At 39.0% G+C, this 16973-nt stretch overlaps 1 non-coding gene across 1 annotated transcript; it reads left to right on the top strand.

The window, feature by feature from the left end:
• Positions 1-15375: 15375 nt before the first annotated feature.
• Positions 15376-15449, top strand: Trnan-guu (transfer RNA asparagine (anticodon GUU)). Its single transcript has one exon. It is a non-coding gene; the product is annotated as a tRNA-Asn (tRNA).
• The last annotated feature ends 1524 nt before the right edge of the window (positions 15450-16973 follow it).

The raw sequence follows: 16973 nt of genomic DNA, 5'->3' as shown, positions 1-16973 counted from the left end.
CTTTTGAAATAATGGACCGATTCCGATGATCAACATAGTAATTAAAGACAATGAAATAGTCTTTCTTGAAAAAACATTGCACTTGCCAAAAATTGGATTTTAGATATTCATAATTATTGATTGTATTTGTTTTTTTTAGTTTACATGGTCTCGAGACCAAGAGCGCCATGTTTTTTTCATATTTTTTCTTGAAAGCTGAGGTTTGTTCTTAACCGTTTGAATATGGGGGAGCGCGATAGCGCTCCTCTTGGTGTATGCGAAAAGTGCGGAGAGCGCGATAGCGCTCTTCTTGTCCTGTGTTATTATTTTTGACTTAGCACCTCTTAATGTAGGATTTCGTCTTTCGGGAACATTTTTTAAAGAGGACTTCACGCGCTTTGTGCAGCAAACCATAATTTTGAATGAAATTATTTAAATATTATTCTTCATTACTAAAAAAAAATTATGTATAGATAAAGGAGTTTATGTTATCTGTTATCTAAGCTCTTCAGTATTTTTTTTTTAATATACCCAAACACATCCGAATTTTTGGCATATGCTAACAAAATTTGCTCCGCACTCAAACAGTTAAGTTATGACTTTTCAAAGTCAACCGATGGTCTGAAAAATATATTTTTAGCACATTTTTCCACCACAAAAATTTATAGCTTTTGAGCAACTGGACCGATTCAAATGATCGACGTATCAAATTAATGCCAATAAGCAATTCTTGTTTAGATCATTGTTTCGTTGTGCTTACCCGGCCACACAATGCGCGATTGGATGCTTCGGAAAGGCATAGTAAGCCCTCAAATAAGAACTGAAGTGCACTTAGAAAACTAAGCTGAGTGGCAGGCAAGGCCCCGTAGTACTTTGTACTTCTCATGTGTTACGTAACGCAAAATAGTTTTTAAAACATTCTCTATCTCCCTCCAGAGCGTATTTTGACGTGGGACTACGTCTAACCGGAATATATGGGGGGTAAAATGAAAACCTAAACACAGAACATGCAGGAAAAAATGAAAGATTTCGATTGCTTATTTCTCTAACATTTTTTACTGGATCGGAAAGATGTTTGCATCAATTGATAGGGAATAATTCTACGCATCTATCGCAATTTATAAAATGTTATTTTTCATTGGATAAAAAGATTGAATAGCTGTAAAATGTTAGGCGTTATCTAAACGCCCTAACTGCCTCGTTTTGATTGGCCCGATTTACGGTTTCTCCAACACAGGCTTCATAACCACGCAGCCTTGAGGAAATCGGCATGGCAACTACATGAAGGTAGGGGGATTTTTGTTTTCACAGTGATGTGTTCCCTAACACAGACTTCAAAACCAAGCAGCAAGTAAAGAAAGATAGGGGGTGTTTTTGTTCCCACCGAAATGTGTTCTGTAACAGAGATTTCAAAACCAAGGTGCCAGGAAGAAATCGGCACTGCAAACACATGCAAGTTGGAGGTATATTTTGACGTAGGATTACGTCTTTCGGGAACATATTGGGGTACAAATTGAAAATCGAAAATCGAGAACATCGTGAAAATTGTCCAATTTCAAACGCTTATTGCTCAGTCATTTCTTGATGGATTGATGAAATTTTTTGCGTCAATCGATTTCGGTACTTCATAACAATTTTTTTATATCGATGAAAATAATATATGCCATGAAACTAACTATTGAACAATTGGAAAATCTCAACCCCTATCCTAACGAAAATACGCACTTCTGATTGGTCGGAATTGACGACATGCGGCGGGTCCCAAACAGAGACATCAAAATCAAGCTGCCTGGAGTAAATCGACATTGCAAGTACATGAAAGTAGGGGGAGCTTTTGTTCCTACCGAAATGTGTTCCCTAACAGAGACATAAAAACCAACCTGCCTGTGGGAATCGACATTGCAAATACATGAAAGTAGGGGGTACTTCTGCTCCCACCGAAACGTGTTCCCTAACAGAGACATCAAAACCAGGCTTCCTGAAGGAAATCGGCATTGCAAACACATAAAAGTAGGGGGAACTTTTGTTCCTACCGAAATGTATTCATCAACAGAGATATCAAAACCAAGGTGTCCTGGCGAAATCGGCATTGCAAATATATGCAAGTCGGGGGCATTTTTATATTGCAAGTAAGTGATACGATTAATTCTAGCAAATTACGATTAATTCTAGCAAATAAAACTTAAATTTGGAATCCTAATGTTGGTTGCTTCGTGAAATTTCATATCAATGACCGATCGTGTATTGTGAAAAGTTTAGCACAAGTGTAAGTGTGAAATTGTATATGGTAGCAGTTGTGTTAAAAATGACTTGTTATTTGAAACGATTTATTTCAATTTTAATAAATAAAAACCAAGATGTGTTCAAGTTCCCGCTCGAGAACGGGTCGTTCGGTTTAGGTTGTGTTCATTTTCACCCGAGAAAAGTTCATGCGGCGTGAAAAAATTGGAAAAGTGAAGAAATATTCGAAAAAGTGATTTCCCATATGCTCTACATATTGTATTAGTTGTTGTTAGTCCAATCAAAATTCGCATTGGGTTGAATAAATACTCAGAAAGTAAAAATTATGAAAGAAAATTACCTTTTCCATTTCAAATATGTTTTCTCTATATTAAAGTAACATGTTTTTACTGATGAGAAAAATTGATAATTGTGTTCGGTATTGGTAATTATCTTATATAACATATTTATTATTCTTTATTTCATCCAAACGTAACATAGGAGGAATCTTGTCTAGGACCACAGAGAACGAGTTTCATCATATCTCGTTCCACTTCGGTATATTTTATCTGATACGCACCATCCAACGACTGTTTACCATCCTTCTGTCATCATCACTCGGTAAACACTGGTGGAGTGAAAACACAATACCCAACAACCAAACAAAACGGCCCTTTTAAGATCCACCAAATCATTATCAAAGAGTTTAACGATGTAATTCTTCAAACATATCCAAAATCAACAGATAGCCTAACGGAATCCGACGTCAACTATGCGGTCGTGTCTCGGACACAACCCTCCTGTGACTCTTTTTGTTCCGACTGAGATGTGTTTCCATAACACAGACTTCAAATCCATGGAGCGTGGGGAAATTGGCATTGCAAATTCATGTAAGTCGGGGGCATTTTAGTTCCGACTGAAAGTTGTTTCCCTAACACAGACTTCCAGACCAAGGTTTCTGGGGAAGTCGGCTTTGCAAATAAATGCAAATTGCGAATACTTTTGTACTCGCTTGCCTTTGTGCAGACTGGAATGTAGTATATAAATATAATATATCTGACCCGCATGTTTTTTTTTTGCTTTCCGAAAAGTATTTTCCTAACACGGATTACACAACGTTTTGGCTCAGTTATTCAAGATTGCATTGAAGGATATGCCTTCATATCTTCATCTCACTGAATTTCTACACATATCATTGGAATATTTGGCAAAATGTTGATATCCATTTGTTGCGATAACGTTTATTGATTAAATAGAATGCGTTCGACGAACATGTCAAAATAGAAAATGAGTGCCTGAAGTTCATCAAATCAAGTAAATTTGGGATTCGAGAAGCACGTACACATGAGAGATACGAACTTCAGAGGGAAATGTAAAATACAATAATCGTTTGATAACTCTTCCGTCGACATATTTTGTAAATCCTAGGCATCATACAAAACGTAAAAGGACAGTAATTTAATGTACTTGTAATGAAGAACATAATCTATCACAATGCGTGAATTGACCTTACAAGGCATTTGTTCAATCTTTTTACTCACAAATCAAATATATTGAATTCAATTCAATTCGGAAATTGTTTTATTCAATCAAAAATTTATTCAATACAAATAAATTATTACTAAACTAAGATAGTCCCACGTCAACCTTGCGGTTATATCTAAGATATAACCCACCCATTTTTGTATTCCTTTTGTATTAAGAGCTAAACAAATAATACTTATCAGACCCCCTCATCCGTCCATCCTGTATTGCAGCACATTACTCGGGAATTAATCAAGCAAATGAAACCAAATTAGGCATATTGAGGTTTTAGGGTACAATAAATGTTTCTATGGTGGTTAGACACTCCACCCCCCTCTCTAAGAGGGGGCTGCCATTCAAATGAAACACAAATTTCTGCTTTACTCGAAAACTAATCAAGAAAATGCCAAATTTGGCATGCGAAGGTTTTAGGGGACACAAAACGTTTCTATGGCGAATAAACACTCCTCCCGTCTCTCTGGGGAGTAGGTGGGCTTCCGTACAAATGAAGCATACATTTCTGCATAATTCAAGAACTAATCAAGCAAACTAGGAACTAAATTTGGCATGTAGAGGTTTTATGGGGAAGAAACATTTCTAAGGTGGTTCGACACTCCTCCCCCCTCTCTTAGGGTGGGCTGTCATACAAATGAAAAACAAATTCCTGCATAACTCGAAAACTAATCAAGCAAATTGAGCCAAATTTGGCTTGTGAAGATTTTAGGGGGCACGAAAAGTTTCTATGGTGAATGGACACTCCTCCCCCCTCTCTAAGTTTCTATGGTGAATGGACACTGCTCCTCCCTCTACAAGGGGAAGAGAGGGGAGTTGTCTGCTTTATTCTATCATATTTTCTGTATCAAACATTTATTCCATGTAACGGAGAAACATGTTATTTGCAAATGGTTGAAACATCTTGAACGAGAATTGTGAAAATAATCTGATATAATGAATGATGATGATAATGAAGAGTTTTGGTACAAGTACTAGGAATTTTTTAGTAAACGGTAAATTCAACGGGGTCGATTAGAAGATCGATCAATGAACAGTTCTGCGATTGAATGACTCATGATCTTGCGCTTAGTAAGAAAACGTGAAAGTTCGAAGGTATTGATAACAAAAACGAATTTTTGGCGGGACGAAGTTTGCCGGGTAAGCTAGTGAATATTAAAAATACATATAATTTAATTGAATCACTTCATAACCGCCAAATCTCGTTTCTGATTTCTTGTTTGTTTGAGAAACCCCCTAAATCCATCGACTTAGTTAGCGTTATATTTTGAGCTTAAACTGTCATAATGATGAAAAAGTGTTTATATGTTTTGGGTGTAATAACTAAACCTGATACCAACAAATAGGAGGGCCAGATTTAAATTTTGAGAAGAACAGTTTTTTGTTGTAATCCCGCAAATGCGTCAAATGGACAAACGATTCAATTACAAAACCAAAATCCAATTTGTTCGCAAGTGAAATATTTATAAAAAAAGCTTTCTCAGCTTTCAAGAAAAATTATAAAAAATATGGCATTCTCTGAAAACGAAAACAAAATCAATTGCAAATGTAATGTTTTTTTTTCTTCAAAAATGGCTAGCTCATCCACTTTAATGTGATGTATCGATCATCTGAATCGCCTTAGTAGTTCGAAAGCTATGAATTTTCGAAACAAGTTGGTTCTAATATTATGCGACAAGGAACAAAACTACCATTTTTTACGAAAAATCCGATAACCACATATATCGGTTTGGCATGGAATGACTGATTTATTGAATTATTGATCATCAAATACGAATGGGTCACTTTTCATTCGAACAAAAAAAAATCTCTGTATTGAAAGGCCTCGAAGTATCGAAGTCTGGTTAATAAGGTTAATTGAATTTGTTATTGACTTGGTTAGTAAAATACTTTGTTGAACTACAAAGACTTTTTAAAAAACTGAAAGAAATCGATTTTCATTTCTTTCCGATATTCTTTTTAAAATTTCGACTTGACCCTCTGTACCTCAAATTTTTTTTGTCGAATATATTTCATATGAATCAAAAAACAATCTAAGGCGGAAATGTTATTGTTCGTTTAAAAAATAATTAATTTCGACAATACTGTCTAACTTGTCCGTTGATACGACCAATGCATGCCTGTTTGGTTGATATTATTGTCAATCAATTTCACGAACCTTTTCGATAGAGTTTCCCTTTATCTTCAAATTCGGCTTCACTATTACTCCTTAGAACTCTACTATTTTAGATGCTTTGGAATACGTTAACATTCTTCAGTCGTAAAGCTATTAAGACTCGTATACCTTGCTGCAATGGTAACTAGTCATTTTTGGCCAAAATTTTACTGGATCATCATTCTTTTTTTAATATCCCGTTTTGTATGATGTATGCTTTTCCGTTGATGTAAAGATATCCGTTACGAATTGTCAGCAAATGTTGATCTACGCTCAGCCCGGAATCCGGCCAGTTTGATTAGACTTGTAACCAACTCGTCGACAGATTTGTCGAACTATAAAGTGATTAGCAATCAATTTTATCTCAAATAATAATCTAAGATAAGTCTTTCGAACGATCCAAAATTCGAAAGATTCGATAGCAACAGAATGACATCCAAGTTTGAGAATGCAGGACTGTATCTTCCGAGCCGTGGATGGGACTACCCTCTATGTATCATAGTGGTACGGAATGATACAGAAGCAGCATATCAATCAAGGAAAAAACAAAAATTTCATGTATGTTTCAACCGTAGAAGTGGAATTTTACCAATCTCCAAAGCTAAAACAAAAGCACCGCAAAGTTCGAGAAAATGAAATTCCCGCTTCGTCACCGATCCGTGTCCAATGACGTCCTCGCCGTCCTCAACAGCATCCAACAGACGTTCGACAAGTGTCTACCGTTTCGGGACATTTTACAACAAAGTGTGAACCAAGTCCGCTGCTGACAAGTGATTGATAAATTCCCTCTCAATTGGGCGGTGCAGTGCAATGAAAAGCAATTAAAAATACTGTTAATAATTCAGAACTGAACCCGGCTGTGCGATCCGGTTCGTCGTCCGGAATCATCAACTGCCAGCTGCGCACCGATCGTTCCCTCCTTCCGGGCCGGGCCGATTAATGAGAAAATGAGTTAATTTTCATTTCATGCTGCTGTGGTCAATCTCCGCTCTGATGGAAAACTCTTTTTTTTTGTTGGTCCACTCTGTTGTTTCCATTCGATCACTTCCGCATTGTCGACAGGTCGGCAGCAATCGTGGCATGATTTTAATTTTGCAGCCCGTTCCACTTTCGCAACATATGTGTCGCATGCCCGGACTGCTGTGAAAATTGGCGTTGGCCTTCGGCGGTCGGGGGGACGGATTGGATTGAAATTGATGTTGATCCTTATTTTTCACTCGTAATTGGCTTTTTGATTCGGTACTTTGAAAGAATTAAATGATATTACTCATTGATGAGGGCGGACAGTTCGGTAAATATGGTCTTGAGCGCGATAAAAACATCAAAGTTTGGCGATTAATTGATATAAAATTTGAGAAGAAATGCAACACAGGGATTTAATTCTTCCAAACTATAGATTTATGTTGGTTGTTCAAATGCTATCATCATCATATCTTATTCCATATGATTATCGTATAACATAACTAGCTGACCCGGCAAATGTTGTTCTGCCATTTAAGTTATTTCTGGAGAATATTTTGGGTGGTAAATAAAACATAAATAATGTATTTTAAGCATGTTTGAATGTTTTGATAATCTACAAAATTATTCGAATGGGATCGATGAAAACAACGAATTAAACGATTTCAACGGAATGTATGATGTTTATTGATGCGATGTATTTCATTAGTGCAACTGATATGTTTGATCTCTCAAAAGTTAAATGTAAAGAAAAAAAGGAATAGATTTTTGTCGTAAAGTGGAAAATCGAAATAAAGAAAATCAATATTCATATCGTTCAAATGCTGTCTCGTTGGAGGAAAATACGCGCTTCCCTTTTTCAATATACACTGCAAAATTATAACTGCTGGGTATCGTTCATGAATTGGAAAACCAACGATACGCCAGATAACAATGGAGCTGATATATCGTTCTTATTTGGAACCGCATTACTTCGCTGTTGTCATTCAACCGAGGAGTATTCACAGCGGTATTCTAATTTCACAGCCATATTGCCACTTCCTTTATCCACTTGCTAATGTATTAATTGCTCTTCACTCAGCTGAGACGAATATGATACTAAAGGGTGTGTCACATCAAATTGCATCACGGAAAAAACGCTGTAGAAATTCGCCCAGTAGACCGATCCTTTTGAAAATTTTAGACAGTAAAATAAAAACTATTAAACAACTTTTGGCATTTTCTTTTTATTCATACTTCGAGCCCAAGCCCGTATGCTCGCACCTTCCTCTTTACCCCGTCCATAAGGTTCTGTACAACGTCAGGTTGTAGTTTTTTTTTTTTTTTTGAACAGAAATCCATTTTCTCTTGAAGTCCGCCTCCGATTTGACAACTTTTGGGTTCTTCCGGAGGGCCTGCTTCATAATCGCCCAATATTTCTCTATTGGGCGAAGCTCCGGCGCGTTGGGCGGGTTCATTTCCTTTGGCACGAAGGTGACCCCGTTGGCTTCGTACCACTCCAACACGTCCTTTGAATAGTGGCACGAAGCGAGATCCGGCCAGAAGATGGTCGGGCCCTCGTGCTGCTTCAATAGTGGTAGTAAGCGCTTCTGTAGGCACTCCTTAAGGTAAACCTGCCCGTTTACCGTGCCGGTCATCACGAAGGGGGCGCTCCGCTTTCTGCAAGAGCAGATCGCTTGCCACACCTTGTACTTTTTGGCAAACTTGGATAGTTTCTGCTTGCGAATCTCCTCCGGAACGCTGAATTTGTCCTCTGCGGAGAAGAACAACAAGCCCGGCAGCTGACGAAAGTCCGCTTTGACGTAGGTTTCGTCGTCCATTACCAGGCAATGCGGCTTCGTCAGCATTTCGGTGTACAGCTTCCGGGCTCGCGTCTTCCCCACCATGTTTTGCCTTTCGTCGCGGTTAGGAGCCTTCTGAACCTTGTATGTACGCAGGCCCTCCCGCTGCTTGGTCCGCTGGACGAATGAACTTGACAAATTCAGCTTATTGGCGACATCCCGGACCGAACTTCTCGGATCACGTCTACACTGCTTAACTACGCGCTTGTGATCTTTTTCACTGACGGAGCATCCATTTTTGCCGTTCTTCACCTTCCGGTCGATGGTTAGGTTCTCGAAGTATCGTTTTAGTACTCTGCTGACCGTGGATTGGACGATTCCCAGCATCTTACCGATGTCCCGATGTGACAACTCCGGATTCTCGAAATGAGTGCACAGGATTAATTCACGACGCTCTTTTTCGTTCGACGACATTTTTCCAAATTTACGAAAAATTGACAGTGAAGCATGGCCAACGTGATCTATACACTCTTATCTGATTATAAGCGAAAGCTGAAGATATAATTCCTAAAAATTAAATTTCTACAGCGTTTTTTCCGTGATGCAATTTGATGTGACACACCCTTTACTTAATCGTTTATTAATTTCAATGTCTGCGTTGTTAACATTTTTGTGAATGACATTAGGCGTCGTGCACAAATTACGTATCGCGATAAGAAGGGGGAGGGGGGTCGAGGATGCGCTACTTTCTGTGTATTAGAGATAGGAAATTACGTTTCGTAGGGGGGAGGGGGTCCAAAACCCGGATATTTAGCGTTACGTAATTTGTGTACGACGCCTTATCAGTATTTATTCGTTGATATACAGTGGAACCTCGGTTATCCGCGAGCGAATGATCCGCGATGTAGTTTATACGCGAAAGCGAGTTCCATAGTAATGCTATGGACTTTCCTGGAAATTATCAGTGAGGTGTAGGATTTTACATTTTTGTTTTGTTATGACTTTCACATTATTTGACTTTTGGTATACACAACCTTATAGATGGATAGTTTAATGGGTGACCGGAATAAATCGCCACAGTAAACAACTGCAACAGAAACAACCGCTTAGAAAAAGTGTAGTAGGCTAGAAATATTTGGCGCGGGAAAAACATCATGTGCCTCACATTTCTATTATAAATTTATTCTCTTGTTCTCGTTTTTCGAAATTTATTCTGAGGACAATGTAATGGGGACGAAGTCCCCATTTGGCGAGGATAAGGAATCGAGGCGGCCCATGCCGCCAAGATGACGCAATCCGAGTCCACCGCCGACCCGCCGTCGGAAGCGGCGGTGTCTCGCACGCAAACCTGGGATCCACTGATTGCCCGGTTAGTTTGAAACATAGGATACGATCCTTTAGCAATGTCCGACCGAGCTCTAGCGAGCGTCGGACGGTATACGTCTGCCCGGGGCGTTACGTTTGCCTGGGGCGATACGTTTGCCCGGTTAATTCTTGTTTTGAAATACAATACCGCGCCACAATATTTATAGCCTACTACACATTTTATAAGCGGTGGTTTCTGTTGCAGTCGTTTTCTGTGGCGATTTATTCCGGGAACCAGTTTAATGATTCCTTTACTGATAAAAAATAGTTGCTGAAATATTGTGTTTGCATCTTTTTTTTAGTCATTTATTGCATTATACGCGATTTTCGTGATCCGCGGAGACCTAGCCAAACTATTCCGCGGATAATCGGGGTTCTACTGTATTAGATATCCTCCTACGCTTGCGATCGTGTCGTTGGTGAAATCTCTAAGAAAACGCTTCGTATAGATTCCATCTATCATGCAAGGCGATAAAGGTTTCGAATCACCGCATGGACCATACACCATTATTTTGGTAACAGTATCGAACAGTTATTCATATTCCAGAATCCGATTGATTTGTAACTCAATCGAATTTTACGATGTCGTTGTCGTTTAAAAACATAGAAGACATAGTCTTAACCCAAACTTAATTTTTTGTCTTTAAATTTCCTTGCAATTCCACCAAAACTTTATACATAACACACTTTTCGTTCAAGATTTATCCCCCAATTGCAGAGAATGTGTTGCTTTTTCCCATCGAACACATTTGTGATATGTAGAATTTCCATTTTAAAAAATGGTTTAAAAGCGTGTTTATTCCTCCCGAATATCCATTTTGCAACAGAAATGGAACGCGTAGCTCGATGTTATCTATGTCGAATTGTGTCGCAAGTTTGACACGTTTGCATAACTTGACTGGACTTGAGTCGAACGGATTTCGGAATGCAAAATTGCAATCCATTCGGATAGTTTTGACTCTGACGCTGTTACGGCGTTGCTCATGATAGCGTTTTCCAAGTGAATGTATTCATCCTCAAGCCACTTATGTTTATAAGATCGTAGGAATCGCAGTCGTTCGCTCTCTACTTTCGCGTACATTTCGACCATGAATTTTTGGTACAGCTCACGACATCATATAATGACATCGTTCGATACACAGAAAATCCATCGAGCGCACTTCTTTACTTTATTCAGCTGAATTAGCTATTCATAAATATTATTTCAAAAGGAGCGATGATGTTCATAATGGATGGAGTACCTGTGGCAGGATCACGTTGTCGAAAATATTTCTTCTGACATGCATTGTGATCACACACATTCTAGAGCTTGACACTCAGAATACATCCAAGGCGTGTTGTTTGGTATAGAAATCTCAACTAAGTACTACCGTAAACATTCACTAATTGGGCGAAAAGGGAAACTAACACAAGACTTCCACATTGTTTTTTCGATTAGGATAATGTTCGGGACAGCCGAATTGAAAAGTGTCAGGGTCCGGAAGGACATTTCGATTTACGCGACCTTTCTAAACCCCACTGCCGGACACTGGTGGCAAAAGATGGCAATCGGTTCAATTTTCCACTCGTGGAATATAAAGTGACATTGTTAATAAATCTATTCTAAAGTTTGTGATGGAACAAAAAAAGTACAATACTGCATTTTATGTAGCACCAGTTTTCAGATTTATGATTCGTGCTTTCAAAATAAAAACTCTGCTCGGTCCCACTACGGCCGTGGTTTTACAGCTGAAAACTCAATTAACACGCTTCATCAAATCCAATTTTTATTCGCCCCCATTCCCGAGCGGTAGGCAACCAAGAAAAAACAAGGGATGATCGTTCATCAAACCAAGCGATGTGTATGATATCACTGATTTATTTTCAAATTCCCAATATTTCCATCTGCTGCTGCGGCGTAAATTCCCTTGGCCTCAAACTAATCCTATCTGCCGGAGTTTTCCGTTCACGCGACCATACGAACAAATTCTCTCCATACGGTGTCCGAAGGAGGCGAGTTCCATCGTCGTGGCGCAACAAAAGCGAATCGATAACGCTGCCATGGATCGATGTGTGTGTGGTTGTGGGTGTTCAATTTTGCAAGCCGGTCGAAGGGCCTCCACCCACTCGATGGGGCTCACCAGGGAGCACACAACACATACAGTTATCTGACATATCGTGTAACACTCAATAAACTATTACAACTATTTTCACTGTTTTTCGCCCTCGGACACAGGCGAGCTTCACACTGGACAGGATATGAGACAGGAACCCGCACTGACGGTGGTGGTTACCGTGGATTAATACGACGGAACCCAACGCCAACGGGTGAGGCGAGTGATCCAGCTGAGTGACATCCAATACCGCAGATAGTCATCATTTTATTTCCCCTACAATGTACGAACTATTGAACTGTGCTTCGTCAGTGTATGTGTGTGTGTGTGTATTGGATTGGCTCCCGTTGTGTCGCTTCTCGGTTGGATTATTTTGGAACAAGGAAGTGCTTTTTTTTCTAGCACACACGATTTTTTTTCGATTACATCTACTCAAACACTAGTCAATTTCGATTTTCTTCGTAGTATCCTGAGAAGGCCCAAAATTTTGAAATGTTAGCGGAGAGCGGTTTAGTTTTGGAAAAATCAAATTTGAACAAATAATTGTTTCACTTTCCAAACAATCCAATGTGTGCTTTTCTCAAATGGTTCACAAATTTTTTTTTCACAGCATTGTTCCACCAATGCACTCGATTCATAACTGCAGTTCTCCAACTCCAGGCTGCCCCGATTCTTGCCAAGTCCTTCTCCACCTGGTTCAACCACCTCGCTCTTGTTCCCACCAGATGCGATGTGAACATCATCTTTGCAGGGCTGCTGTCCGGCAATTTTGCAACATGCCCTGTCCTCCGCACTCGTCCAGCCTTGACGAATTTCTGAATGCTGGATTTGCCGTAGAGTTGCCCCAGTTCGTGGTTCATTATCCTTATCCACACTCCGCTTTCTCCTTAAGACCTTGGTAAGGGTGAACCCTTAACGTACCCTTAAATTGTATTGATTACCCCTAAAATAGTCACAGTACAAAAACACCATGAACTAGTGGTGGCCATACTTTTGGACATAACGGGCGACTAATTGTTCAAATGTTTGGCTGCGGTCTACCAAGGTTGACTGTATCAAAAAGTCATAAAAAAGTACTAGACTACAAAACTGAGTTTATACTAAGTTTGGGCGATCTTGCATCGATATTCAGAAGATCGATCTTTTCCTCTCCGATTTCCGATTTTAGACTAAATTCCTATACGTCTGGACGGTTGGATTTTATAGGATTATTGTCAGTTGAGTTATAGATGAATATCAGTTGTTACATTTCTAATAGTAATTTTCAATTAATTTATTTAATTAAATGATTCCATACCGGTATACAATAACAGTTCGGCTGAAAAGTTCATAAGGTTGAAGTCTAGATGGCGCCTCTTGCAAAAATCTACTTGACTATCACAAGGCACCATCTTTCAATGGATATTTGTCAAAATTTGACAGCAATCGGTAGATTGGTTCGTGAGTTACAGCATTGAGAGTGAAGCAACTTTTGTTATTGTGAAAAAAATCACAACTCAATGAAAACGATGGAAAAACTGGATGAAGGCTATGAATTGCTTCCGCATTCACCGTATTCTCAAGATCTGGCACCCAGCGACTATTTTCTGTTCGCAGACCTGAAGAGTATGCTCGCTGGCAAGAAATTTAAGACTGATGATGAAGTGATTACCGAAACTGAGGCCTATTTTGAGAAAAAAAACCGAAGGAGTACTAGAAAAATGGCATCGAAAAGTTGCAAGATCGCAATAATCGCTGTATCACCCTCGAAGACAATTGATGAATAATAAAATTAAATTATGCAAAAAAAATTGTTTCTTACTTTATAAACTTTTCAGCCGAACTGTTAGATGCACTGGAAAATACAATTTGTGTCAGAGACTGTGCGTCTCTCTGTATTTTTGCTATTGTTGTTTTTTGCTGATGCTATTTTTAGGCATTATTTGTATTTATTTAAAGCAAAAAAAAGATTTACCTCTAATGTGTCTTACCGAGGCACCACTCAGTGTCGCAATAGAGGCGATTGTCACCTGTAATTGGATTTATCAACAAACACAACACAATGTGAAAAATAAGTTAAAACAGGAAAATCTAACAAATAAAATGGTTGAAAACACTCCCAAAAATTCATCATGTTGCTGAAACTTGCACAAAGGAAGTTTACAAAAACGTCCAATTAGAGAATCATATAAAAATATCTAATTATTCGTGCCGCATTACAAGTCTGTCCAAATAACTAGATGTCCAATTTGAGGCGAATCACTTTTCCTAATAAAATGAAAATTATTGATTCTCGGTATGTGAGACCAATTGACCAATTAACTAGAAGTATAAGAACTATCTATCGGAAATATTGGCCCTTATTATGAAAATTGAATCGAACGATCAATTCGATCCCTATAAATATCACTATCATTTTGTAAAGCGATAGAATCTTATCGAATCGAGTTCTTTCTCAAAACTTTTTTTTTTATTGAAACGTCTCCGAAATATTTCTTAAAGCAAAGTATCGGGAATGCAACAAGCAAACGAAACAGCTCGAAAAATTATGCCGACAGCTTTCACCCGACTGTATCTATAACAGTAAAATAAAACTAACACGTAAAGTTCTGTTCAACTAGAATTACATAATAGGGCCCAATATTTAATTTTCGATATTTATAATTTCTTATTCATCACTATGAATAGCACATGACTATGTTTCTTGAGAAAAATAAATTTGCACAATTAATTCATATTACTTAAAATTTACTTTAAAAATTTAAATAACAATACTTCATCGAAATTCTCACACGCAGTCTTCAAAAGCGCAGTTTTCTTCGAAAACTTTGTTTTTATTGATTTTCGAAACGTTATGCCTGATGTTTCCAACATGTTCAATTGGACATTTTAACAAATTGTTGAAGTTATTCCTTTTGACAATTCTTTACTTTATTACAAGTGGTTGAACAATTGGATGTGTAAATATTAAAGCACTTACAATCTGAAAGAAAATATAAAACCGAAACATTAATGAAGAAATATCTACCCTTACAACTAATTTGTTTTATTGAGGTTAACATAAACACCTTATAAAATGATCACGGCGAAAGGTGGAGGGATATTTATTCCATTGCATTTCGAGGTGACACTTTCCTAGACCAGCTGGCGGGCGCCTAGAAATACCTACGCGGGCGACCGGTAGACCGCGGACTACCGTTTGGCCATCCCTGAACTAGAAGATCCATAGCAAGAACAAAGGTTAAAGGTACTTCTATTAAAAAAAAACACGATGATAAGATCCGAGAGGAATCTGAACACTATCAGAGCCTTCGTGGCGCAATCGGTTAGCGCGTTCGGCTGTTAACCGAAAGGTTGGTGGTTCGAGTCCACCCGGGGGCGCGTATATTTTTGGATAAATAAATTCATAAATACATGAATATAAAATATGTATTAGGCTGTCAAAAAAGTCCTGCGGTATTTCCGCGAGGTGTCGTTGTAAGCGCGTAGTTCTAGTTGTATTCATTGTATCGAGTCATACTATAGCTTGTTGGAAAGGTATTTTTGCGCGCTATAATATAGTCCTTGACAGTGTTTTGTTTGGTTAAGTCGTTCGTGAGTTGTAGTGTCACAAATATGGAGCAAAATAAAGAGAAAATCCGACATATTTTACAGTACTACTATGACAAAGGCAAAAATGTATCTCAAGCTGCCAATAAAATTTGTGCAGTTTATGGACCCGATACAGTTTCCATTTCCACCGCACAACGATGGTTTCAACGTTTTCGTTCTGGTGTAGAGGTCGTCGAAGATGCGCCACGCTCCGGAAGGCCTGTCGTCGAGAATTGCAACAAAATCGCTGAATTAGCCGAGAAAGACCGGCATAGTAGCAGCCGTAGCATCGGCCAAGAGCTGGGGATAAGTCATCAAACCGTTATTAACCATTTGAAGAAGCTTGGATTCACAAAGAAGCTCGATGTATGGGTGCCACACACGTTGACGCAAAAAAATCACCTTTGACCGTATCGACGCATGTGAATCGCTGCTGAATCGCAACAAAATCGACCCGTTTCTGAAGCGGATGGGGACTGGCGATGAAAAGTGGGTCACTTACGACAACGTGAAGCGCAAACGGTCGTGGTCGAAGCCCGCTGAAGCGACTCAGACGGTGGCCAAGCCCTCATTAACGGCCAGGAAGGTTCTGCTGTGTGTTTGGTGGGATTGTCAAGGAATAATCTATTATGAGCTGCTTCCCTATGGCCAAACGCTCAATTCAGACCTGTACTGCCAACAACTGGACCGCTTGAAGGTAGCACTCATGAAGAAGAGGCCATCTTTGATAAACAGAGGCCGCATTGTCTTCCATCAGGACAACGCCAGGCCACACACTTCTTTGGTGACGCGCCAGAAGCTCCGGGAGCTCGGATGGGAGGTTTTTTTTGCATCCGCCGTATAGTCCGGACCTTGCACCAAGTGACTACCACCTGTTTTTGTCCATGGCGAACGAGCTAGGTAGTCAGAAGTTAGCCATAAAAGAGGCCTGTGAAAATTGGCTATCCGAGTTTTTTGCCAATAAGGAAGCGAGCTCCTATAACAGGGGTATTATGAAGTTGGCATCTCGTTGGGAACAAGTCATCGAACAAAACGGCGCATATTTGACTTAAAACAGATGATTGTAACTAATTTTATGAACAAATGAAAATTAAAAAAAAAATACCGCAGGACTTTTTTGACAGCCTAATATATTCAGCCATTCAATGCCAAACCGATGTAGTGGTGCTCAGATTTTCGTGGAATTTTGTAGTTTAACTTCTTTTGGCAAAATATTGGACCCGTTTTTTTTATTTTGTCATTAGGGTGGTCCTAAAAATCATGTTTTCGTCGAAATGGACTTTTTTCAGAAATTCATTACATTTGAACTACTAG

This window comes from Toxorhynchites rutilus, chromosome 3 (genome assembly GCF_029784135.1).
Source record: "Toxorhynchites rutilus septentrionalis strain SRP chromosome 3, ASM2978413v1, whole genome shotgun sequence".
NCBI classification, from domain to species: Eukaryota; Metazoa; Arthropoda; class Insecta; order Diptera; family Culicidae; genus Toxorhynchites; species Toxorhynchites rutilus.
This window is presented reverse-complemented; position numbering and strand designations above follow the sequence as displayed.